Source organism: Thalia democratica, chromosome 2 (genome assembly GCF_965202585.1).
Source record: "Thalia democratica chromosome 2, ktThaDemo2.hap1.1, whole genome shotgun sequence".
Lineage (NCBI taxonomy): Eukaryota > Metazoa > Chordata > Thaliacea > Salpida > Salpidae > Thalia > Thalia democratica.
The window spans coordinates 82,787,650-82,814,367 of record NC_139166.1 but is presented as its reverse complement, the minus strand read 5'-3'; positions in this window follow the sequence as shown (position 1 = coordinate 82,814,367).

The following is a 26,718-nucleotide window of genomic DNA, read 5'->3' as shown; positions in this document are numbered from 1 at the left end:
GTAAAATACACAAAGATATAATATAACTACATCACACTATACTAAAACTACAGTTAAACAAATGATCATAGAATACTAATGAGTATCTTAGAACTAAGTCAAGAAAGCATCTTAAATTTAACGTGTCTGTAATGCATCATATTTAAGTACATCACCTTCACTTACTACTGCCGAATACACATAACTTTAAAAATGTTATTTATTTTATATCAAAAGAAAAAAAAACTTCCTTTCTTCTTACGTATTCATTTTAAATTCGTATTTAAATGTTTGATTTGAATATTAAAGATCTTTTGAGGCCTTTTTTCAAAATATTAAAAAAAAACTATGGCAGAAATTTAACTTTTTTTTTGAATAAGTGATTTCAGTCGTTTAAAATCAATATGATTTTGTTTCCTGCAAAAGTACCAACATCGTAGTTTGGGTTTGTTTACTAATCAGTTAAACCATTTTTTGAATATCATGAAACTAATTTCACAGTTTTTCTTTAGTAAATTTATCTGAGAAAGTTTCTACTAATATTGAGTTTAGCAATTTTTGGTTGATATTATTGAAAAAAATAAAAGATGTTCAAATTCTTTATATGTTTTAATTTTCAATTATTTCACCGCTTGATTTGGGTCAAACTCTAAAATTTTAAAAATTTAAGTACTTATACAAAGTTAGTAATTAGACTATTTTTAATATTGAAACTGTTAGTAATGACAAATTATGACAAACTTGTTACGTAATCATAGATAATGTTTTGTTAAACTATTACTTTTTATTAACAGTTTAAAATTTTAAGTTATAAAATGAAAGACTGAGTTCGTATTTTGTAATTTATAATTAAGGATAAGCTTGGAAAACATTGCAAAACGCGAGGTGCTTTTAAATTTAAAAATAAACATTCTACATTACATCATAATACAACACTACCTTCATTAATAAGTTGTATAGTGAACTAATCTTGTTATTTTAAAAAAATAAAGTTGTGATTTTAAAAAAATTGTAAAAAGCATGTTTTAATATTAGTAATCAACTAACTTTTCAGTTCACAGGATTCAGCACTAAAGAGTTAAAAAAAGTCAAAGTATTAAGTACTACGTAAATAAAAAAATACATTTATACTTACACAAGTCTAAGTTTAATAAAAACTTTCAATAAATATTGTTTTATTTCATAATAAACATTTCTCAGAAAAACTCTATATAAAATTTGTGTTTAGAATACTCAAGGTGTTTAAATGGCAAACCTTAAAAAAAAGCTGTTATTTCAACAAGTGTTATAATAGTTTAAAGGTAAACCTTTAGTAATAAGTGTTGAAAAAAGAAAATTTTAAACCATTACTTATCGTTTTTATTTGATATTTAATCAAATTTTCACTGCTTAGATTACAGTAACTTACTGCTTACTTTAGTATTTTAATATGAACGAAATTGGTAAAAATAAAAAAATTAATTAAAACTTTACATTAAAACTAAAAATTAAAATAACAATATTAAAATAAGACATAAAAAAAACAAAACCTCAATGAATTAAGGGCGATCAAAAACATTTAAATTATGAATGCTAATTTAATCATTAATTACATTAAATTTAATTATTATATAAAAAGTAATCAAGTTAACGTTATCTAATATGTTATTTAATTAGATTAAAAACTTAAACACTTTGATATTTTAATAATATTTTTAAACAAGCTTATGGAATTTAATAGCAGTTAATGTTAAAAATACTTAATTTAATAAAAAAAAAAAGTTAGTCTTGAAAATGTTTTATCTTAAATAGTTAATAACTTAATTCATTTCATCTTAAATTAACTCACAAACGTGATACCAATGCTATAAAAATATATTTAACAACATTTATGGCACTACAAAGCATTGTTAGGAAGGCAGTTTGTAATTTCGTAATGCAATAAAGTTTTTTTTCAAGAACTAGCTGATGATTAAAGCGTTAAGCTTTATAAAACAAATTTTTTTAAATCCTATTTTTCGAATAAATTATATATTTTTATATGTTCGTTTTTTAATATAAAAACACAACTAGTGTTCATATTTCTAACAAAAGTTTCAACGTGTAAAACTTTTATCACAACAATAAAAAACACTTGGCAAAATTTTAAAGAAAAAAAAAACACATGGTGACGTTTCAAACAAAATTGAATAATTTTTATTAGCTTATCTTAAAATTAAATTAAGTACAAGTTAACTTATGTTTTAATTTTATTTGTTTCTTCTTGTTTTTGATTTTATTTTGTTGCTCATTTTTATTATTGGTTAGTGTTTTGTGTTCTCTAAAATACATATTTGGTTGTGAAAACAGGGTATATATATGATGAAATATAAAGGCATTCTAATACGAATAGTAGTTATTGGTATACAATACTATGTTTTACTAAGATAAATGTTAAAACAGTTGATTTTATTTTATTTTCTAAGCAGTTATTTATTAATATTTAATTTTTTAAATTTTTCTTAGTTTCAAAAACAACAATATTTATGTTTTAGAATACTATTTTAATAAACTACTTTATAAGCTGTTTTTTCTAACAGAACAATTAAACATTTTTATCAGTAAAAACGAACTGTTGTACTAATACTGAAATGTATACTTCCAAAGACATAGTAGTTTTTTGAACAAAAACGCTCAAATTTAAATTGCTCAAAACTTTTTGGTTCAAGGATCTGGATACGCAAAAAGACCTCTTGGTCATCGAGTTGCATACCCGACTTAAATCAAAATTAAAATGAGCTACAAAAAAAAAAAGCTTTACAGTCGAAATTTAAATTATTTAATTTAAAATTAAATATTTATCTAAATAAAAAATCAATACACGCATATATCTTTCAATATATAAACATATCATATATACTGACATCTACGTCAAATGTTTCTATCTAAAATATTTTTAATTTTGAAATTTATCAAAAAATTTTTTAAAAACTCTACCTTTTTATATGTGTTACAAAAGAAAAAAAATATATAAATTTAAAGTATTTTTGTATTTTTAAAGTATGTTTAAGAATTTTGACTCTACTACCAACTTATTATAATTTTCTTTTTTTTAAACACGTTTTTGTAAGTTTATATTAAAGTCATTTACTATGCAACAGTTTTACCTTTAGTTCATTTGAATACAATTTAAAAACGCTTAAACTAAAGTGAGTAATTAATTACGAAATAATTCAAAAAAAAAACTTTAAGATTATATTTTTTTTCAGTAGGCTTAACAAACGCAACAACTTACTTGTTACTTCGAACAACTTATTTTAAATGTTTTTTCACAGTTTAAATATAGCAAAATAAATGAATTGATTATAATAACTTAGTCTAACAAACATATTTACTTAAGAAATTGTCTTTTTTTTTTGTAATGTTGTACTCTTAAAAAACTGTTTTCGTTTTATTTGCAAATGTTATTGTTATTTTTTTAATCTTTGCATTTGAAACCAAAAAATTTTTAATTAGCTGGTTTAGTCGGAGAAGTTTCAAAAAAATTTTTGAAATATACAGCGTTAGAATCTATTTTATAAAACTTTAAAACTTACACAAATACAAGTAGTATCATTAATGACAAAATCATATGAGTTGCTAACTATAAAAGAAGTCTAAACAATTTGAATTAAAGTACGGGCAGCTGTTTGCAACCAGCAGTTATATGGATAATTCTATTTAATTAACAATGTTTAATATCTAAAGATTTCTAATAGATCATTTTCATTGTACTGTTTTAAATAATCTTCAAAAAAAGAAAATAATTCATCTTCTCATAGTAAAATAATTTATAGACATTTTAATGTCTAATTTAAAGTAAATTAATGCGTAGTATTATTTTAATCTAAAGAAAATCATTATTGTTAAAGAATTTGTTTGAAAATAAAAGTATTGATTCTAGGTTAGTTTTGAGTATAAATTAAATTGCTCAGGGTTAAATAAAATTAGTTTTTAAAATAAATTAACGAACTTTTTTAGTAGCTGCATGTGTTAATATATTCTTTGCTCACCAAGCATTAAACTTTGCTTGCATGGTTACAACAAAGGTCTTTTATCTAATATCATGCAAGCAAAGTTTAACTTTAGGTGGGCAAGAAACATAGTAGAAATTAAAATATTTGTATCTAATTAAAATGTTTTATTAAGCAAATTACCACTTAAATAAAAACTACTTTTGTGTTCAGAAGTAGGTAGAAAGTCACTAAACTGTTCTCAGTTAAATGTATTATAAGAAAACATCCAATATAGTAGGCATACTTGCTAACCCTCGTTTAGTTAAGTTTTTTCATTTATATACACTTTTGTGCTATAGAAAGGTAAAACTGGGGTCCGCTAGCTTTTAATTGACCAAACCTCAGAACATACATTATATCAGGAGTCGTGAAACTGCGATCTATGAAAGAAAACAATATGAAACTCGCACATTCTGATGTTTGTCTTAAAAGCGAAAGAGTGTAGTTAAATTAACTGGATAACTATGTTATTCTCTTGTAATAAATGTAATGACACGTTTCGTGAAAAAGTAGGTTTTTACGAAGACTAAAATCGTTGCCACTTTTAATTAAAACTAATTAAAACTAGTCTAAAATAAAAAATGAACTTTACAAAAATACTCTATCCTTAATAATATTTTAACACTTTTTTACGTTACATTTAAATTTTTATCCATATAAATAGAGATGTGTAAATTAAATATATTATTTACACCAGGTTTCGCTGAAAAAAAATGCAACCGCTTCAAGTAAAAAAAGTAAACTGCACATAACAATTTTGCATATTTATAACGTTATTTAAAACTCATTCATTCGTAAAAATCTTAACAAAAAACTAAAATGTTACATATTAGAAAAAATCAAGTTTATCAGTGTATAATTAGGCAAAATTAGATCTAATTTTAAAATCTAATTGTTTATAATTTAATTATTAACATTGATTTTTATTAACAGCGAAATACTTCATATAAACTTTTCACAAAAACCGCGAAAAGCTTTCAGTTAAATTTATTTATAATGCGCGCGAAAATAATTGCAAAATAATCTTTTAGTGACGTCATTCGAAATACTCGCAAATAATTACATCAAAGTTAGCTTCATAAAGATATGTTCAGCATTCAAAACTGAAGTAGATTTAACTAATTGAAGTAGATAAAAAAAAAACAACAAACTGATTCAAAAAAAAGTTTTAAAGTTTTAAACAGCTATATAAAACTAAAAACTAGGTAAGATTTTTCATATAATTTTTTAAATAGTTATTTTTTTAAAATAAATCATTTTACTGAATTATTAAGATATAATTTGTTAGAAATAAAAATTTCTTAAAAATATTTTACTTGCAAGTAGTATAAATTTTATTCCGACCTAATTTAACTTTTGAAGAAAAAATATTTTATTTACCTTAAAATTTTGAAATTCATTTCAAGAAGCATATAATAAACTAACAGTTTTACAAGAATATATAGTAAACTGGACTGGTCAATCGTTTCAAATATATAAATCTCATGCATTTGTTATTACACTTCCTTTTTTACTAAAGCACACTAAGTATACTAATAATAACGTTATATAAATGACTTTAAATGGTTATTTCTTTTGCGGTAGTGAAATTAGTTCAGTTTTTGTTGTATACTACTTGTATCATCAAAAATAGGAGTTTTAGGTTTAAAACTTACAGTTGTAATATTTATTGAAAGATGAAAAGATTAAAATAATGAACTTTGCCAGTAACTGTTAAAAATTATGCATACACTTAATTTTTTTGGTATTTATTATGAAAAAAACTTAAATATAGATTGAAATCGACCTTTTATTAGCCATAAATAGTTATATAAATAATAAATAAATAAAATTCATATGTTCTATATTCTAGAGATTAAAACATATTTACACACATTAACTTTATAAAAATATTTTGTTTTTTAAAATAATTTTATCACTGTATGCTGTTTGCTTAAGTTAAATTTAAGTTTTGAACAAAAGTTTACTGTGACTCTTACAGATCTCTGCATACTTTGTCTTATCTTTAGGGTCGTTTAAATTCCTTTAAGAAAAACATTAATTTTACCTACCGTTTGAACACGGTTGAAATAATTGACAACAAGTGCTGACCTCAACTCAAATGTGTTAGTATTTATATAAAGTATTTTAAAGTCTAACTTTGTGGGAATTTATTGTAACGTCGATAATGTTCATAATAACTACTCATTGAAAACTCTAAAATTCTAAATATAAATTTTTAAAGTTAATTATATGTAATAAATTGATACAGAAACTTAGTTAAGTTTTTATTTTTTTCTATCTAAGCAAGTGATTATTAAAACGAAAAGATAAAAAATTGCGTTTAAGTTGCAAGACATGTTAATAGTAAAATTGTATACTTTAAAGTAGATAAGGTGAAATACACAATTAAACTACTCAACTAGGAAAGTAATAATTACTAACATTAAAATGACAATCAGTTATGTTTTTATGCTCGTTAACACGAACAACTTTTTAACAATCATTGAAAACTTTCTTCATAGTATTTTAAATAATTTAATTAATTTACCTTAACTCATTCAGCTTTCGAAATTAAATTTAAACAAATTAACAAGTATATCTATATACATTTTATTCGATATTAAAAATAAATATATAGTATTTTTTATGGTATAAGTACTAAAATGATAAAAGTACCAAAGTTACAACAAGTCGTTTGTAAACAAAATTTAAAAATATTTCAAACGGCAAAAAAAATAAAATAATTATTAATTGTTCTTGGTAGAGCATCTTCTTCCAAATTGACGCCATAATAGTAATAACTAATAAAAATTATTAATAATAAAAGTTAAAGTAGCACCTCACAAACACTAAATAAATATTTTTGTACATAATATAGCATTTTCCCTTAAGTACACCTTTAGGGAAATTCAACTAGTTTGTGACCGTGAAATACGGTGTTTCAATTCGAAAATTAATTGTTGTAAAAAATTATCGCTGTTTTATTACCTCTATTATTTTCAGCCTAAATTGGTTTTCGTAAATAAATAGTAGTTTTAAAACAATTATGTTAAAAACGACCACATATATATGATAGTGAAACAAAGTTAAAAACTGGTTAATAGTATTTAGAAACTAAGTTGTTTTACAGATAGTAAAAAAAAACATACTACTAACTAGTTTTTACAACTTATTTAATTTGTAAATGTCTGACACCCGAAAAGTATTACTAATAAAACTATTAAAAAAGTCACAGTAGCATTTTATAAAGGTTCAATAAATAAACTTTTGTATTAATTTTAGCTTGTTTGTCCTAACTATAGTTTGAGATCGCAAAATACGGTATTTCTATATTTCCAGGTTTAAGTGATCTTAAGTGAATCCAAATTGAAAACAAAACATCGGCAAGATCATATCAATAGCCTAGACTTTTGTATGACGTAAAACTATGCAGTCATCTAAAGGCTTATGGTCTGATAATCGAATTAGATATAATCTGTATAAAAAGTCAAAAACAGTAACCAAATAGCCAAAAACAACCTTTAGTTTTGTTTTTCATTTAGAATTTAACTTTTTAAATAAGCTCATAATACTCTAATGAATACTATAACATAATTATAAAACCAAATAACAACATACATAAATGTTTAGAATTATATAAAATATTTAAATCTAACAACAGCCTCATCATTAATAATCATTGAAATTAAATGTACAACTTGTTATTTTAACAAACCTTTATTTAGGTTTTATAAATAAGTTCATACAAATAATAAGTATTGCAAAGGTAAATATTTAAACTTGTTTAAATGTGTTATTTAGAATAATTAAACTATTCAAATATTAGATTTTTTTTAAATGCCACTTTACAACTTTTGATTTAATTATAATCCCTATTTTTTTTTGAGTATTTAAAACAAACATGCTAAAAATCTTTTAATTAACGTTTACCTATGTACTGATTTTGATTATGTACTATTTTATTGTTTACGATGTACTGAGGCGACCGTTTGAGGTAAAAATTAAAAAAAAATCGTTTTAGAATATTTTTACATGCTTATCACAAGTTTATCACATTAATATAATATCCGATAACTAACCGTGTTGTGTATGAACGTAAATATTTGTTTTAGTTTTGATATGCTGACATTTTGTCGTTCTTAAACAAAAATTTACTTTGAAATTGTTTATCCTAAAAGAAAAAAAAACAACCAACGATAGTTTTAATAATTCAGTCAAAACGTTTATTTATTTAAATATCGTTTTACCTTGTTTAATTTAAAACATTTAAATAACATTTTTAATACAACTTTGCTACACTATTTTGTACTTCAGCAATTTTTCCAACATAGTCTTTATAAATTTTCAAGTGTTACAAATTTATTAAATTTGCATTTGTGACGTGTAATTTTAAAAATACTGTTTCCAGTATTTTTTTTAAATATAATAAACTGTGATGCTATTTTCGTGGAATCAGATTGAACTGCATAGAGCAGTAATTATACATTTATCAAAATTAAATAGAAAAGTATTTAAATATCAGTTTATAAAAACTTCTCCCATTTAAATAAACTAGACGTTTTTTGCCGTAGTACTTTTAAGTAGTTTGAACCGATGGTAATCAGTGTTTATTAACCATACAATAAAACAACCTTTTTAAATTGAAAATAATAGACTTTTTACGTTTAATATTCAAGTTGTACCAAGCTTAAAAACATTAAAACACGACTTTTGTAAAATACATATTTTAAACCTTCTATATATTTCGAAGCTATGTAACATACTAAATTTTTAATCATTTTGCTTTGATAGTAGATTAATATCTGTACTCGGCCTTTTTTTTAGTATTTTGTTTTAGCATCCTGCAATTTTTTTTTTGATATAGAAAAGCTTTCTATAATGAAAATACTTTAAATTTTATGAAAATACTTATGTAAAATGTTTAAGTGTAACAAAAATATTTAAAAGTTCTGTATTTTATATTCTTAAAAGTTTAAAAAAAAAAAAGTTTCGCTCAAAATGCTCAATAATATATAAATAAATAGTTAAAAATAATAAAGAACATGTAAAAGTCATTGAAAACAATTATTTAAATGTACAATTTATTTTTAAATTAAATAAATCAAAACAAATCAAAACAATTTATTATGTTTTGAAAGAAGCTAAATGAGAATAAGTAAATACTGCATCATTTTTCTCATTTTTAGTTTTATTATGTATTTTTACTTAATATGCTACTATGTTGCTAGTTGCAAAAGTATAACATAGTTTTATTTACAATTATTGATAATCAAAAAGACCTAAACTTTAAAATAGCAAACTTTGAATGAAAGCATTATAAAAAGAAGTCTTATGATTAACGAATGTTTATAAAAATTCAAATTGATACAATTTAAGATATTAAAATTAATTTATAACGCACAAATCTTACCAGTAGTTTCTTTAATAAAAGAAAACTATACGAAACGGTATAGTAAGCAACACTTATAGATAAATATAAAAAACATTTTATAGCTTCATTTGATATCGATATTATTTGTAAAAATTTTAGTTTTTAGAAAATAAATATAAATGCTCATATAGGTTTTATTTTGTGTAAGCTGTCAAATTTAATTGAGAGTTTGAAATTGCACGAGGGGAAAATTTACGCAAGTGAAAAAAAATTGCACGAAGACACTTTTGCATTAGCAGACAGTTTTGCACGGAAACATTTTGCATGGGTTAAATATATTTTTTTTTGCTTTAATTTATACATTTTATATAAGTTTAGTTTGTTTTTTTGTAGAAAAAAGCTTGTAATAAGAAACATTTATCTATATGTTTTTAACTAATTTATTAATATAAGATCAAAACAGGTTTAACAAAAGAATCAATTCAAGTGAAAAGTTAAAGTATTGATAAATAATTGTTTTGCTTTAAACAAATGTTATAATTACTTAACTTAAAATAGTTTTAATTGTAGGTAATTGTTAAAGATAAAATTAACTTAAATATTTAATGTAACAAAAAAATTACTTACAATGGTTTTCTAAAAACCTGTTTTTTTGAAAATACACGACTTTAAATTTATTTATCAATTTTGTTCCCATCCAAAAGTCTTATTCCTGGTTCAGTGTCTTATAACTTTTATATTTTATATTACAATTAATCTTTATTTTTCAAAGATACATGAGTTTTTCAACGACAACGAACTTTAAAGTTAACTTTTTGATTAACTACTACTTAATTAAGTCATTTAATCAATCTAGTAAGAAAACATTTCCAAAATCTTTATAGATAAGTTTTATATCCATTCTTAGTATTTTAAAATTATTGCTTTTTAACACAAACTGAACCATTAGCTTGAATTTTTTTAACGAAATTAGTTTTATAATAGTTTGTAATTTTCTAAAGGTAAACTAGTTAAAAGTGATTTTCAGTTTACCGATTAATGCTATATAAGTATAAAAAATATTACCAGGTTTCACAAAGTTTTTAGAAAAGTCCAATAATACCAAAAATCAAAATCACGATTTGAAAAGAAGTTTATAAAAAAAAAAAAGTTATATAAGCTGTTTAAAAAAACAATAAATTAATTGTCATAGTGACGTCATTATAGTGAAGTTTGCGAAACTAACAGACGTTTGCCAACTAATTTTGTATATATTATCTTTAAATTAGTACATGTGACAGTCGAGATAACCTTGTAATTTTAACTGCGATAAGTAGTGTACATATATAATAATTTGTTATTATAAAACAAGTTTTAAGCGTTTTTAAAACAAAATTTACGATAAAATTTTTGAAATACAGGCTAGACACTACAAAAAAATCTTGAAAATTTACACTAGATAAAACGAGAAAAGATAAAGTTTACATTTTAATACTCTCAAAAAGATAAAATGTGTATGCTAAGGTAGTCTAATTAGTTAAAATAGATTTTACAGTAAACTTTTCTAAATTTAATATTATATTATTAAAAAAAAAAACTTACACTAAATCAAACTAAAAATGATATCGAATTCATGATACACAGCAAAAAAGATCTTAGGTCTTTTAAAGGGTAGTTTAAAAAATAAACTAGAATTAAATGAAAGTATTTGAAAGTTACACCATATATTACAATAAAATATTATACAAACACTATATATTCTGGATTTTATTAAAAAGAGCAAAAAAGTTTTAGTCATATTTTAGGAAAGATTTGTAAGTTACAATGTATATAACAGGAATTTCTACAGATTTACAGGATCCGAACAAGTTATTTTAAGACAAGGTTCGGATTCGGTTCCGGCCAGATACTTTTTTTTTGAACCAGTAAATCAATACAAAATTTCTAATAGTTACTATTCTAATCTGCATAAGCTTACATTAACTCAGTAAAAAGAATAGGAAAATTATTTTGTATAACACTTAAAAATATTTTTTTGAAAAAGCTTAAATGGCATTTAAGATGCAAGCTGCAAAGTTATTTTTTTAAAATTACTTATGTTTTATATTAAGCTTATAACATTGTTTATGAAACTGCTATTAATTTTATTTTTTTTCAACTATTACTTAAATTAACTTAAAGCTAGCTTAGAAATAGAAGATAGTGATAAAAAATCCACACAAGCTTAATTGATACTTAAACACCGTATTTCACGATATAAAATATTCATGCAACAGATCCAGATAGATTTATAAACATCAGGTACAATAAACCGAATAATTGTGATTAAGTGTTTCTAAGAATGGTATTGTGGTGTCATATTTTATAATTAATAATTATAACTGGGCGTCGCCTAGGATGGAACATTAGAACAGATGCTCAAACTAAGAAAACATATTATAAGGTTATGAAACTGTTAAAAATATTATTTTCAAATAAGCCTTGGTTTACAAACGATTGATGGAAAATTAAAAGTAAACATCAATTTATATATATGGTTAATAACCATAGTGTTTTGTTTATATTTCATTAGGTTATTCTAAAGCTTTAAGAGTCTCAATTAAAAAAATTCGAGTACAACATGTTAATAGCATACTATTACACTTTTATTAAAAAACGTATTCAACATCTTACTTTTAATATTTCAATCAATATACTCATATATGTTCTTTTTACTTGTTTTTAAAGTAGATATTATATAAAGACCCCGAACATTTGTCTTTTGTTAAAATAAAAACCAGTTCTAATTTTAATACTTACTTATATAAAACAAAGTTTTCACAAAAGTTTTACGAAATATCATCTGTATCGAAATATTATCTGTACTAAGCTTCCTAAGAATCTAAAAATCAAAGTTTCTTTAAACTAAGAATTTTGAAATTTTATAAAATCAAATAAAGAGTAAAAGCTAATTTATACTACATCATTATTTCACGATAATTAGTTTTTAACTACTCTTTATCTTTTTGTTTATAAAATAGCGTATAGCTTTATCATAACTTTATAACTATTATTAATTAACAAACGCAGAGTTAGCAAGAAAGTAAAAATAGTTTATAAAAGTAGCCATACAAACTTTATAAATATAAAATCTTTATAAATGTACAAAAACTGCATTTCGCGGTCTAAAACTATTTTTTACGTCAAGTGAGTGAATTCTATAAAAAATGCATTGATATATGCCAAAATAAATGTTAAGGTTTTGTGAGAATGCTACTGTGACGTTAATTTTAATAATTATAGATTAATTAATAGGGTGTCGCGGGATGGAACACTTGAATCATTTTGTTTAATTATTTTTTTTTCTCGTTACCCATTTTACTCTAGCTACTTTTGCTTTCTTTAAACATGACGAGTTTATAGTTAACGAACTATGGCAACACTGACTTTGGAATATTTATACTTCTTCGACTGTTAATGCTTATAAAAAATTTGCTATTGAAAATTGCTACTCTAGTTTTTATTTTACTTTAAAGTTAAGCGAAAATATATGTTCACAATAAATTCTATTATATAGTTTTGTCTTGGTTTTTAATGAAATATAACATAATATTGTAAAAAAGGCTTTTTTTGTTTTTTTTTTATTTAAAAAAAAGTTAGAAGTAAAATACTACGACTTAAAACTAGTTAAAAACACAACTGCACATTTAATGATTTGTATAACAAAATCTGTTATTAAAGTATCTTAGTAAGAGTAGATTAAGTACTAGTACAATGAATTTTATTTATCAGTTCTATTACTGTTAATTGAAAAAAAAAACAGTCTATTATGTTAAGGTTAAACAAAGGTCACTAACTGCAGATGACAAAGTTTATGTTTTATGAAGTTGTTTTTCTTCATTTTTTAATTAAATCAGTATTTTTGTGTAAGCCCTGCGAAATTTTATGATAAAAGTATTATTATCTAAAATAAAAGTTTATACAATACTTAAATGAAACTAAATTTTAATAAATTTAGTTCTTGATTAACCACATTATACAGTTTAAATTTATTAGATTTAATATTTAGGTTCTAGTTTTGTTTAAAAGCTAGCAGGAAATGATAATTTGTAGTTAAAGTTTTAGTATTTTATAAATTACATTTAACGTTGTTTTGTTTTCATTCTGAATTCGTAAATACTTAGTAACTGTATTTGTTTTTTGTACTTTTACGTTATTGCCCCCCTGGGGGCAATTTTAGTAAGTCGGGGGGTGATAATTAGTAAGGGGGCGAAAGGGTGGGCGATAACTAGTAAGGGGGCGAAAAGGGGGCGATTTTAAAATTTTGGGCTGTCATAAAATTTTTACTTTTTATCTTGCTATGTTACTAATTTTTGCTTGCTATTGAATATTTGACCCTGAGATAAAACTTAAACGATAAAGTTGTTTTTTTTATGTAAAATATAGAAAAAAAAATCAATTACTTATGACTCCTACTTTCAAGTAAATTACATATTTTCATTTATATGTTTTTTTATTTGACAATTACATAGATAATAGACGATCGGAATCCCTCTTACCACTTTATAACCTGACATATATGTTATTTGGGATCATAAATGGTTTGTAAAAATCTATGTTATCTTTTATCAATTATCACCTCCTGATTTTTTCGATTGTTTTTTGAAAAGTCGCTAAGTTAGACAAGGAAATAATACTATACAGGGTTACCAATTTACCAAAAAACCTGGAAAAACCAGGAATTTGACAATTTAGGCAAAAAAAAACTAAAACATCTGGAATTTTTAACAATTTAAACATATTATATAGTAAAATTTTGATTTGACACAAAAAAGCTATAATATAGATAAAAATATGGATCCCTTCGAGGCAGATCTTTTTGAAGTAAACGACTTACAGGAAACCTTCTCAGACTTACAATTTAACCTTGATTTTAAAGTAAATTTTTCCAAAGAACGATATAAAAGATTTTGAACTCAACAAAAAATAAGGCAAAAGTATCCAATCATTTGACAGGAATTTAGAATATTGTTTATAGTTTTTCCTTCTAGCTAAGTTGTTGAAAAAATTTTCAGTTCATTGTCAACATCTTAAGCAAAAGATCTCATCTAAACATTTGTAAAGGAGGCTTTATTTTACTGATTAAGAATCAGATTTAAAAAAACTTGCAAGTAGTTAACTCATCCTTCACATTATATTAGACTTCAGTAGCAGACATTTTTTTATGAAATTTTATTTTATTTTATTTGATCTTTTAAAATACTTCTTTTTAACCTGGTTTGTAATGTATTTGAAAACTATTTTTTTAATAAGAAATTTATTAAGTTATTTATTCTACAACAGGTTTGAATAATGCCTAATAAATATTAATTACGGTAGACTTCTTCTTGATTTCGCACTTTTTACCCAAAAAAGCTGCAAATTTACATTTTCTTAAATTTAATTTAAATAAAGTCTATTACTAACTAAGCATTAATAAAAAAAAAAACATAATATTTAATGTCTTGTAAAGATTTATTGTTCTTAATGAATGTTCGTTTTATGTTTTAGTTGATTTCATGTTTTTTCGAAAAGTTATTGCATATAGCATATTTAATTTTATTATTTTGTAAAAATAATGGTAATAATTTTTGAGTTTGCACTTTTTTATTTTGTTCAAAGTGCGCTTTCACTGTCTGACGATTGAAGTCTACTGTATTTATTAAATGGTTTATGTTTTATATCTGTTAATAGTTTTATTTTGACCTGTTTAATTTTGTAGTTCATATTTGTCGTTTTATATTACAATAAAAGTTTTTATAGCGTAGTGATAAAAGTATTTGTTTGAAAGAAATTTATTTGGCATGTTTTTGTTTTTACTTGTTTAATCTGTAAAAATAAAAAATCCTGATAACCATTAAAGTTTTTATCTAATTTTTTTTGTTTTAAAAGAGTATAGATTTGAAGTCTATATTTAAAATGACTTCAAATTTTCCAACTAAAAGATTCTTAAACTCAATTTTATTTTCTAACTTGATTTATTATTGTTAAAATGTATATATATTAGGGAGTTTTAAATTGTTAATACAACTGTCTTTTGTTTTATCTTAATTTTTAATGAATTAACAATTAAAATGTGTTGTTTATTTTAATAGTTCAATACTAGCTTTTAGTTTTTCACTACTTCTGGTAAATTGTTATAAGCTAATAACTAACGGCTTAATTAAGTTACTTAGTATTAACTTCTAAATGTCTGAAATTCGTTATATGAGAGATTATGAAAATGTCAGGTTTCAGTTTAGATTTAAGATCGGTAACGTACGGTTAAGATCCAATCAAATTTAGATCCACTAAATAACTTGAAAACTACTTGTGCAAAAAAAGAAAGTTTTTTGATACTTAATATTTTGAAATACACTTTCAATTTGGTTTTCAGTTCACAAAAGTTTTTCCTAGATCACAATAATACTAAATCATTTTATTACAATTTTGATCGAGTTGTTTGAATTTTGTATATGTTATTTTATTAAATTATGCAGCCCGCAATTACATTTTTTTAACGAGTTGAAACTAGAAAAGATTTTTTAGTAAATATTAATTGCTGATTACAAAAGTTGTCCACAACTACCCTAAAAGTTTCATTTCTTTTAAAACAATTAATATTTAAACAGATGATTGATTTAAACAGATTAAACAAGGCTTTTTAATAATTAAGTTTATTTTATTTATTAATTTTAATACACTTTACTAGGCATATAAGTTAACACCTGAAACTTATTTTCTCAAACCCTGTAAACTACTTTGAAAACAGCCACAAAAATGCTTGCATAAGAAATACCAGACTAAATTACATTTCAAATGCAACTTTTTTGGCTCAAAAGTTTGTACTCAAGAGAAAAACTTTTTTGCAAAATCGTGGGGGGCGATTATTTTTCAAAATTCTGAAAAGGGGGCGATTTAGTAAATGAGTTTGGGAAACCCTGCTTTAGTACATACGTTATCGTGTTCTATACCATACTTAACATGATATTACCATTAGTTTTCTTAATATATTGTAATATAAGTTTATTTGTTTTTACGATAATATTAAAATTTTCTTCATTTCAAACTTAAAAAATCTCAATAATAATTAATAATTAAGTTACTGATTATGTTACTGAGTTACAGTTTTATATGTTTTTAACAAATAATGGGTTAATTAAGCGTATTATGTTAAACTTAAAAGAAAACATGATTATTAAAGCTAATGAAGAGTAAGATTTTTTTTTTTTTTTTTTTTAGAAAATTCAATATGTAACATACTAATTATAAAGAGAGTTGGTTATAAACTTGTATAAACTAACAATAATCTCTTCTTAGTTTAAAAAGATTTTTTTTTTCAATTTTTTTTTATGTTAATTTTTAAACATTTTTGGATTTAAAATTTTAAAAGAGTAAAAATAAGCATGTTAAATAAATTAAAAATATATAATGTATCATAATTTTGTCAAGTTTATTTTGTCAGGAAAGTAAAAAGATTTTACAAACTGAATCTATATGGAAACTTATTGTTTTCTTTATCAGTTATATTTCTATTCTGACGTTTTTGTAAACAACACAAACCTTTATTTGCAAAGGTAAAATAAGTACATATAAATATATTCCGGCGGTAGATAATGATGTTATTTTATCGATCTAACCGGTTGGAAAAAATAAAGTATTTTTGAATAAGACTTAAGCAAGCCGTTTAATAACAATTACATACCTAAAAACTAGCTTTAAATTCAACTTTCCTATAACGACAAGATTTAAGTATACATTTTTACATGTATATTTATTAAGAAATATCTGAAACGTTTTTTAATCTCTAGTTTGATACATATTTATGGGTAAAGGTATTTTAAATGAAAATTATTTTGTTAGTAAACGCTGTAGCTACATACAACATTAAACACAAAATTTTGGTACAGGTTGTTGATTGTAGATACTTTTTTGTTTTGTTTTTTTTTAAACTTTATGTTATTAGTAGTGAGCTCAAGATTGAATATGAATTATTCACTTTACATTGAATTAAAAGCATAAATTAAAGTAACACATGTTTACTTATGATTTTTTAATTTGATATTATTATAAAAATTCAAAAAAAAAAAACTTTGAGGTCTTACAGTTTATAAGTAAATATGACAATTTCAAAAAAACTGCTTATCATTAGTTAAATACTCACTAATATTATAATTTAGTGATTTTTTTTTATTCGTTAGAAATTTTTATATTATATACTTCAAATCTGACATAATACATAAAATTTTATCAGTATTATTATTATGTTTATAAGTGTTAAAGTCCTGGAAAGATGTTATTAGGTGTTCGACTTGATAACTGAAATTTTTTTCGTGCACTAGGTCCTAGAACGAAAAATTTTGAGCATTTAAATTTTTCTGTTTAATAAATAGTAAAGATATATAAAAAGCAATTATCATTTTTGTGTAACAAAATTAATCACACAGGTAAACCTAAAATTGAAAATAAACATTAATTTTTCAGTATTGAATACTATAACTTAAAAGACTTTGATAACGTCACATATATATTTTAAAAACCAATAGTTTAATTTTTTTTTTAATTTCTAGCTTTGTTTTGTTTTCTATATGCATAAATTGACAGAATGTACAACCGTGTAACTCGGTCTATCTAAAATTAATGAAAATGCTTAAACATAGTTTCGCTGAACAATAAAAGTTGTTTGTAATTTTTTAAATATCCAACTGAGTTAGTCGTTGTAAGTAAGTAACATTACAAATTAAATTTTATTGACTTCTTCTTTAATATTTTCATTATGGTTCTAATTTAAATTTTGTAACTTAAACTTAATTAATAATCATTATTGAGATTTTTTAAGTTTGAAATGAAGAAAATTTTAATATTATCGTAAAAACAAATAAACTTATATTACAATATATTAAGAAAACTAGTGGTAATATCATGTTAAGTATGGTATAGAACACGATAACATATGTACTAAAGTAATTATTTAAAAGTGCAAAAAACAAATACAGTTACTAAGTATTTACGAATTCAGAATGAAAACTAAACAACGTTAAATGTAATTTAAAAAATACTAAAACTTTAACTACAAATTATCATTTCCTGCTAGCTTTTAAACAAAACTAGAACCTAAATATTAAATCTAATAAATTTAAACTGTATAATGTGGTTAATCAAGAACTAAATTTATTAAAGTTTAGTTTTATTTAACTATTGTATAAACTTTTATTTTAGATAATAATACTTTTATCATAAAATTTCACAGGGCTTACATAAAAATACTGATTTAATTAAAAAATGAAGAAAAACAACTTCATAAAACATAAACTTTAGTATCTGCAGTTAGTGACCTTTGTTTAACCTTAACATAATGGACTGTTTTTTATTCAATTAACAGTAATAGAACTGATAAATAAAAATCATTGTACTAGTACTTAATCTACTCGTACTAAGATACTTTAATAACAGATTTTGTAACGCCATTAATTAAATATGCAGCTGCACTTTTAACTAGTTTTAAGTCGTAGTATTTTACTTCTAACGTTTTTTTAAAATGAACAAATAAACAAAAAAAGCCGTTTGTACAATATTATGTTATATTTCATTAAAAAACAAGACAAAACTATGTAATAGAATTTATTGTTTACGTTTTTTTCGCTTAACTTTAAAGTAAAATAAAAACCATGATAAGCAATTTCAGATAGCAAATTTTGCATAAGCAATTACAGTCGAAGAAGTAGTCTAAATATTCCGAGGTCAGTGTTGCCATAATTCATTAAGTATAAGCTCGTCATGTTTTAAAAAAGCAAAAGTAGCTAGAGTAAAATGAGTAACGAGAAAAAAATCAAATTAAACAAAATGATTCAAGTGTTCCATCCCGCGACACTTTAAATTAATTTTAATCAAAATTAACGTCACATTATCATTCTCACAAAACCTTAACATTTTTTTTGGCATATATCAATGCATTTTTTATAGAATTCACTCACTTGACGTAAAAAATAGTTTTAGACCGCGAAATGCAGTTTTTGTACATTTATAAAGATTTTATATTTATAAAGTTTGTATGGCTACTTTTATAAACTATTTTTACTTTCTTGCTAACTTTGCGTTTGTTAATTAATATTAGTTATAAAGTTTCGATAAAGCTATAAGCAATTTTATAAACAAAAAGATAAAGAGTAGTTAAAAACTAATTATCAAGACTTTTTCATGTCGTGAAATAATGATGTAGTATAGTTAAGCTTTTACTCTTTATTTGATTTTATAAAATTTCAAAATTCTTAGTTTAAAGAAACTTTGATTCTTAGATTCTTAGGAAGCTTAGTACAGATAATATTTCGATACAGATGATATTTCGTAAAACTTTTGTGAAAACTTTGTTTTATAAAAGTAAGTATTAAAATTATTACTGGTTTTTATTTTGACAAAAGACAAATGTTCGGGTCTTTATATAATATCTACTTTAAAAACAAGTAAAAAGAACATATATAAGTATATTGATTAAAATATTAAAAGTAATATGTTGAAGTACGTTTTTTAATAACAGTGTAATAGTATGCTATTAACATATTGTACTCGAATTTTTAACTTGAGACTCTTAAAGCTTTAGAATAACCTAATGAAATATAAACAAAACACTATGGTTATTAACCATATATAAAAATTTATTTTTACTTTTAATTTTCCATGAATTATAATCTGTAAACTAAGTACTGTAAATTATTATTGTTATTATTGTTTATTTATTTATAAATAAAATTTTCAGAATCTAATAGCTAATAAACTTGTAAAAAGTTTATTTACCTTTGTTTTGCTATTATTTAATTAATGTCATATTTTAAAACTCAATTTGTTTGTTACATACTTACGAACAGGTTTTTAAAAATCATTAGTATCACTTTATCTATATTTACTAAAGATTTTAATTTTCTACTAAAGTTTTTTGATCTTGTTTTGTTTATGTTAAATTCTATTCAGCCCAATTAAAAAATAAGGTGGTAGTTGATTACAAATGATAAGCAGTCTTTATACCAGGACATAGTTTTGTTGTGTTATTCAATGATCAATTTATCGAATATATATTTTGTGGTTGTCTTAACTTTGTGATTGTTTTTATGGACTGCTAGCCACCAAATATAAAACTTTTACGTTATTCAATTTAAATCTTTCAGTCGGCTTAGGCCTTTAAAAACCACGTAACTGGATTCAAGGGAAATTTAAAAAAGCAATATTTATTTATTTTAATTTAGTAAAAGTAAGTTTGTGTTATTTTCAAAATACTTCACAACATGGTTAATATAAACTGATGAAGAACTGTTTTTAATTTAATTTTTGGCAAATATTTTTTTAATAAACGGTGTATATTAAATTGATATAGTTTTTAACAGTTTTAATGTTCATAAGCATCATATAACTTTTTCGAATTTTTAAAATTCCAAAAAACTAGGTGAAAACAACTGCATTAGGAAAGGCATTACCTTCAAACAAAAACAAAATTATTATTAAAATATAGGACGTATAAAATATAACTGTTTAGTTATTTATAGAAAGAATTGTTTACATTTTAGTTTGATAATTGTAAAAGTTGTATGAGATATAAAAATATTAAAAATACAACAAATTGTTTGTAAACCAAAGCTTATTTGTGAATAATATCTTTAACAGTTTCATAACCTTATAATATGTTTTCTTAGTTTGAGCATCTGTTCTAAAGTTCCAACATAGGCGACGCCCAGTTAAAATAATTAATTATAAAATATGACGCCACAATACCATTCTTACAAACACTTCATCACAATTATAGCGTTTATTGTAACTGATGTTTATAAATCTATCTGGATCTGTTGCAAGAGTAATTTATATCGTGAAATACGGTGTTTTAGTATCAATTAGGCTTGTGTGGATTTTTTATAACCTGTTTCTATTTCTATGGTAGCTTTAAGCTAATTAAGGTTATACTTAAAAACGATAAAATTAAAAGCAGTTTCATAAACAAAGTTAGAAGCTTAATATTAACATGAGTTATTAAAAAAAAAAAATGCAGCGTGCATATTAAATGCCATTTAAGGTTTTTTAATATTACTTTAAAGTGTTATACAAAACAATAATCCTATTTTAATTACTGAGGTAATGTAAGCTTATGCTATTTAGAATAGTAGCTATTAGACATTTTGTAGTGATTTACCGGATCAAAATAAAAGTATATGGTCGAAACCGAATCCGAACCTTGTCTTAAAATACTTCGTTCGGATCCTGTAAATCTCTAAAATTTCCCGTTATATACATTGTAACTTGCAAAACTATCCTAGAATATACCTAAAACAATTATTTTGCTTTTGTTTATAAACTCCAGAATATATAGTGTTTGTTTAAAATTTTATTGTAATATCTGGTGTAACTTTTAAATACTTTTATTCAATTCTAGTTTAATTTTCAAACCTTCCATTTTATAGGATTTTTTTGCTATATATCATAAACTCCAGAAACTTTAATGTAAGTATGATATTAACTTTTAATATTTAATTAACAGTTAAAAAATTTTTCGTAATATCTAGTTAAATTATTTAAAATTATTTAAACTACTTTAGCATACACCTTGTATCATTTTGCTCTTTTTTATGAACTTCAAAATATTTAGTGTAGATTTCATATATTCTCGTAATATCTAAAGTAAATTTTAAAGACTTTTTTGTAGTGTCTAGTCTATATTTTTCGTGAAATTTGTTTTTAAAACACTTAAAACTTGTTTAATAATTTAGAACAATTTATTTTAGTTACATGCTACTTATTGCACTCAAAGTTATAAGGTCTTCTCGAATGTCACTAATACTAATCTAAAGTTAATTTTAAGAGAATTAGTTGTCAGGTGTTTGTGAAATTTCACAAATTTTACGATAATGACGTCGCTATGAGAATTAAAGTATTAATTTGTTCAACAGTTTAGATTACGCATTTTGTTACAAACTTCTTTATTTTTAAATCGCTATTTCTGTAGGTCTTTCCTACAATCTGTGTGAAACCCGGTATTTAATTTTTATATTTATATAGCATTAATCAGTAAAACTGAAAAGATGTAACAAGTTTAATTCAAGCTTAAAACTAAATTACCTTAAGAATATTACAAACTGTTATAAACTTATTTCATTATAAAAATTTAGCTAATGGTTTAGTTTATGATAAGAAAACAATAAACTTAAAATATCATAATTATTTAATATTTATATGTAAAGAAATGAAAATGTTTAGATTAAAGTTCGTTATCGATAAGAAACCCTTGTACCTTAGAAATACAAATGTTAATTGTAATATAAAAATCTAGAACATATATATAATAAAAGTTATAAGAATCAGGAATAAGACTTTTGTATTGGGACAAATTTGATAAAAGTATTAAAGTCGTGTATTTTCAAAATAAGTAAACATATTCACTTGAATTGATTCTTTTGTTAAACCTGTTTTGAACTTATATTAAGAAATTAGTTAATTGTATATAGATAAATTTTTCTTATTACAAGCTTTTTTCTGCTCAAGATGTGGTTAAAGATAAACTGATAAAACCAACTTTGACAACGAAGTAGAGTTAATTTAATGCATTTTATAAATGACATGCTATTATGTTCATGCAACTATACTGATGCTTAATTTAAACGGATGACAAAATGTCGTTGTAGTTTTTATTTTTAAAGAGCTGATAACTGTAAACACCACCTATTCATAATTAAAAAAATATTAATTTTACAGTTTTTGGAAAACTGTTAAGTTTCCATTAAGTTTGACAACAAAATAGGTTTTAAATCTTTTTGTTCTCATCTTAAACTGTTAATAAATCGAAAAACATATGTTACACTTGCATAATATTTTTATCTTTGTTAATAAGACTTAGCCGCTAATTGCAGTCAAAACTTCAAAAAACTATTAATATCAAGCTGAGTGAAGTTAGTAATAAAATAAAGAAACACTTTTTGCTAGTATTTATTAAATTAAACAATGACGTTATCAGCGTGAATTGCTTAGTGGCTTTTTTAGGCATTGTTAGACATGTTAAATGACTTTTAGTATTTTAATAACAACTTTTAATAAAGCACAATAATACAAATAAAAAATGAATTAATCTAAACTTAATTACTTTCAAAAATAATTATTAGCAATCAAAAATTAATGACAAACTAAAAAAAGGAAGCGGGTTTAATTTGCACGAAGAGATAATTGCACGATGAAACTAAAATGCACGAGAATAAATTGCACGACTGAACAAAATACACGAAACAAAATTTTCACGATGCAAAATTTGTACTAGGGCACAAAATTGCACGAGAGAACTAAACTGAATGAAGAAAAATTTGTAGCCAGGGTCAATTTTGTACATGCTATATTTTTGCTAGATAGGAATAAAAATAGGATAACAATAACTAAAATTGAAAAAAGAAAAAAAAAATAAATAAAAAATTACAGTTAACAAAAATTAAAAAAAAATTAATGATCCGGCCGTATCCGGTTTCAGATCTATTTCTGAATTTAATATCCGGCCAGTTCCGTTACCTACCCTAATTTTCTAAGTTTAATGTAGCTTTAATAGAGAACAAATTAAAAAAAATTGAAAAAAAAAAATTCATTAACTATTGAAATATTTAATATAAATTCTAAAATAAGTTATTTTGTTTAAAAATAAACTTTATCATCTAAATGTTTCACTTGAACGATAGAAAATGGAAACTTATACAAAAAAAATGTCAGGTCAAAAGTTTAAACATCTAAACGTATATTTAAGTTAAAATAATAAAAATTGTGTATAACATTGTTTAGAAGGTGAAAATTAGATATATTCCACTTTAGTGACTTAAATACTATATTAGAATAAGTTTTAACATGCTTATTATTTAATCAGATTGTTATTTGTTTGTAAAAGTAGTACTTGTCTTATATTTGTTTGAAAATCGATTGCATGCAGTTAAGTTGTACTAAATACTTTTTTTAAATAAAAATATACTTAGCAGTGTTTTTAAATGTTCAAAATTACCCTCAACTACATAAGTATAAAAGTTGTGTGAGATACAAATATAATAAAAACACAACAAATCGTTTGTAAACAAAATTTTAGTCAAAAATAATGATTCTAACAGTGTTATAACGTTAAAATATTTTTTATAGGCGTCTATTTCTAATGCTCTATCCAAGGCGACGCCCTTAGTAGTTAAATCATTATTATAAAGTATGACGTCACAATAGCATTCTTACTAACACCTAATAACAGCTTTTGCATTTATTGTAATTTTGTTTAAAAACATATCTGGATCTACTCAAAAATTTGATACCGTAAAATGCGGTGTTGATACATATAATTCTGGTTTTGATAAAAATTTATACGTGTTATACTCTAAGTTTATAATTCTTATAGACAAAAATCTTAAGTAAATTTCTAGTAACGTCGATTCTAAATGAGCTCATACTAGAAAAAGCTCTCTTACTTTGTATGTACTTTTTTTTTTCTATAATTTAAAGAAAAAAAGCTAAAAAACTATTTCAGATTAATTTTGCAATACAAAGCTTTCTAGTACAGAAATCTGAAATTGACCGAATTGTTAATAAACCAGGGTTTTTTAATTAGTTTGAACTTTAAGGCATTAAATGTGTTAAAGAGTATTTTTATTCAAAATAATCTCTCAGTAGTGTAAAATTCAGTGTATATTAATACTGAATTGCTAATTTTTTTTAAGTTTTTTTAGTTAGCTGCAATCTCACATTAATGTACCAAGCTACGTGTACAAACTGAAAACTAAACTTAGAACACTGTGGAAATTAAGATAAATAGATTATAAAATAGCTTGTATGAAACAAATCAAAAAGAATTAATCATTAGTCAGCAACAGGTAGATAAAGTTTAGATAGAGTTCAGCAAAGATTAAATGGTATAGTTTAGCATGTAAAACATGTATTGACGTAAGATTTATAAATCTTTTATTACTTGATTTATTTTCAATTTAAGTAAATTTTCAGTAAATACTATATGTTCTAAGACTTGACCAAAATTTTAACGGCCCAAACCGGCTTATAATGAATCCAAAGTAAAAAATAAATTAAATGTTGTATAGCTTCGTATTTAAAACTAAAAGTTCATTTAAGATTACTAAAGATAGAATGATGTTATTAAAGTAATAGACTATACAAACTAAGAAGAGAAAAACTGCTTTTTTTTTTAAACTTATATGTTATTATGTGCTTTGATATTTAGAAAAACAAACATGAAATAATATTTCTAATTTTTCAATAATTTAGTTCGTGTCTTTATCTATATTTGTACTTAGCCGCTAAGTGCGGTAAAAATTTTGGTTTATAGATCCTAATTTAAAGTCATAAAATACTTTCATCTTATACAAAAGCAGTAAGCTAATATGTGTTGTTGTTAATAAGTTAATAGTGTTAAAAAGTTTGAGCGTTTTGATTATTTAAACGAGCTGTTGCATTAAAACAAGGATTTATACAAGACTGTAAGACAATAAAACTAACTATTAGATTTTCGTATTAAATAAAAATTAAAATCATGTAGATTATACCAGTTTAGTATTTAGTTACTTAACTCTTAATACCTTATGTGTGATTTAAAATATTTCATAGACATTAAAAAAACTATTTAGTGTTATAATATAGAACGTATAAATCTTAATAACTAATTAAGTGTAAGTTTTATTATAAAAAACTAGTAAAATATATATATAAGAAATGGTTAAGTAATAATTTAGGTTTTTTAACGGAAAATAATATCTTTTACCTACAGTGGCTAAAATTAGAACATTATGTTATAAAATGTGAAAATTATTTTATTTAATAAGCTTTTTACAATAAAATTCCATTACTTATTTACATAACAACAACTAGTTTCGAACAAAAAATAGGTTATTAAATAGGTTATTAAATTAGTTTAAAATCTAATAAAATAAAAAAAGTGGTTAGAGCCAATTAAAAATACACTATTCACTGAAACACATCTATACTAAGTAATGTCTACTTAATCAATTTATTTTTAAATCTATTATTTTTATGAGATCGCTTCAATTTTTTTGTTTTACAATAAATGTGTGTCAATAAAAAATTTTGCCAGTAACAATATATAGTCAATTAAAAACCATACAAACTATTTAAATTATATAAATTTAAATTACCGCATTTCTCGGTTTTTAACTGTCCTGAATTTGAAGCAGGTATTATTTTATGAAAAAGCTACAGTAGATAAATGTTTATTAAAGTTTTTACGAATGCTATTCTGACACCATATTTTATAATTAATAATTTATTGATTTTAAATAAAATGGACATCGCGGATAATGGAGAAATTAAATAGATGGTCAATTAAAAAAAAACTTAATTTATTTTTATAAAACTGATAGTAAACTTTAAAAATTAAAAAATTGTTTA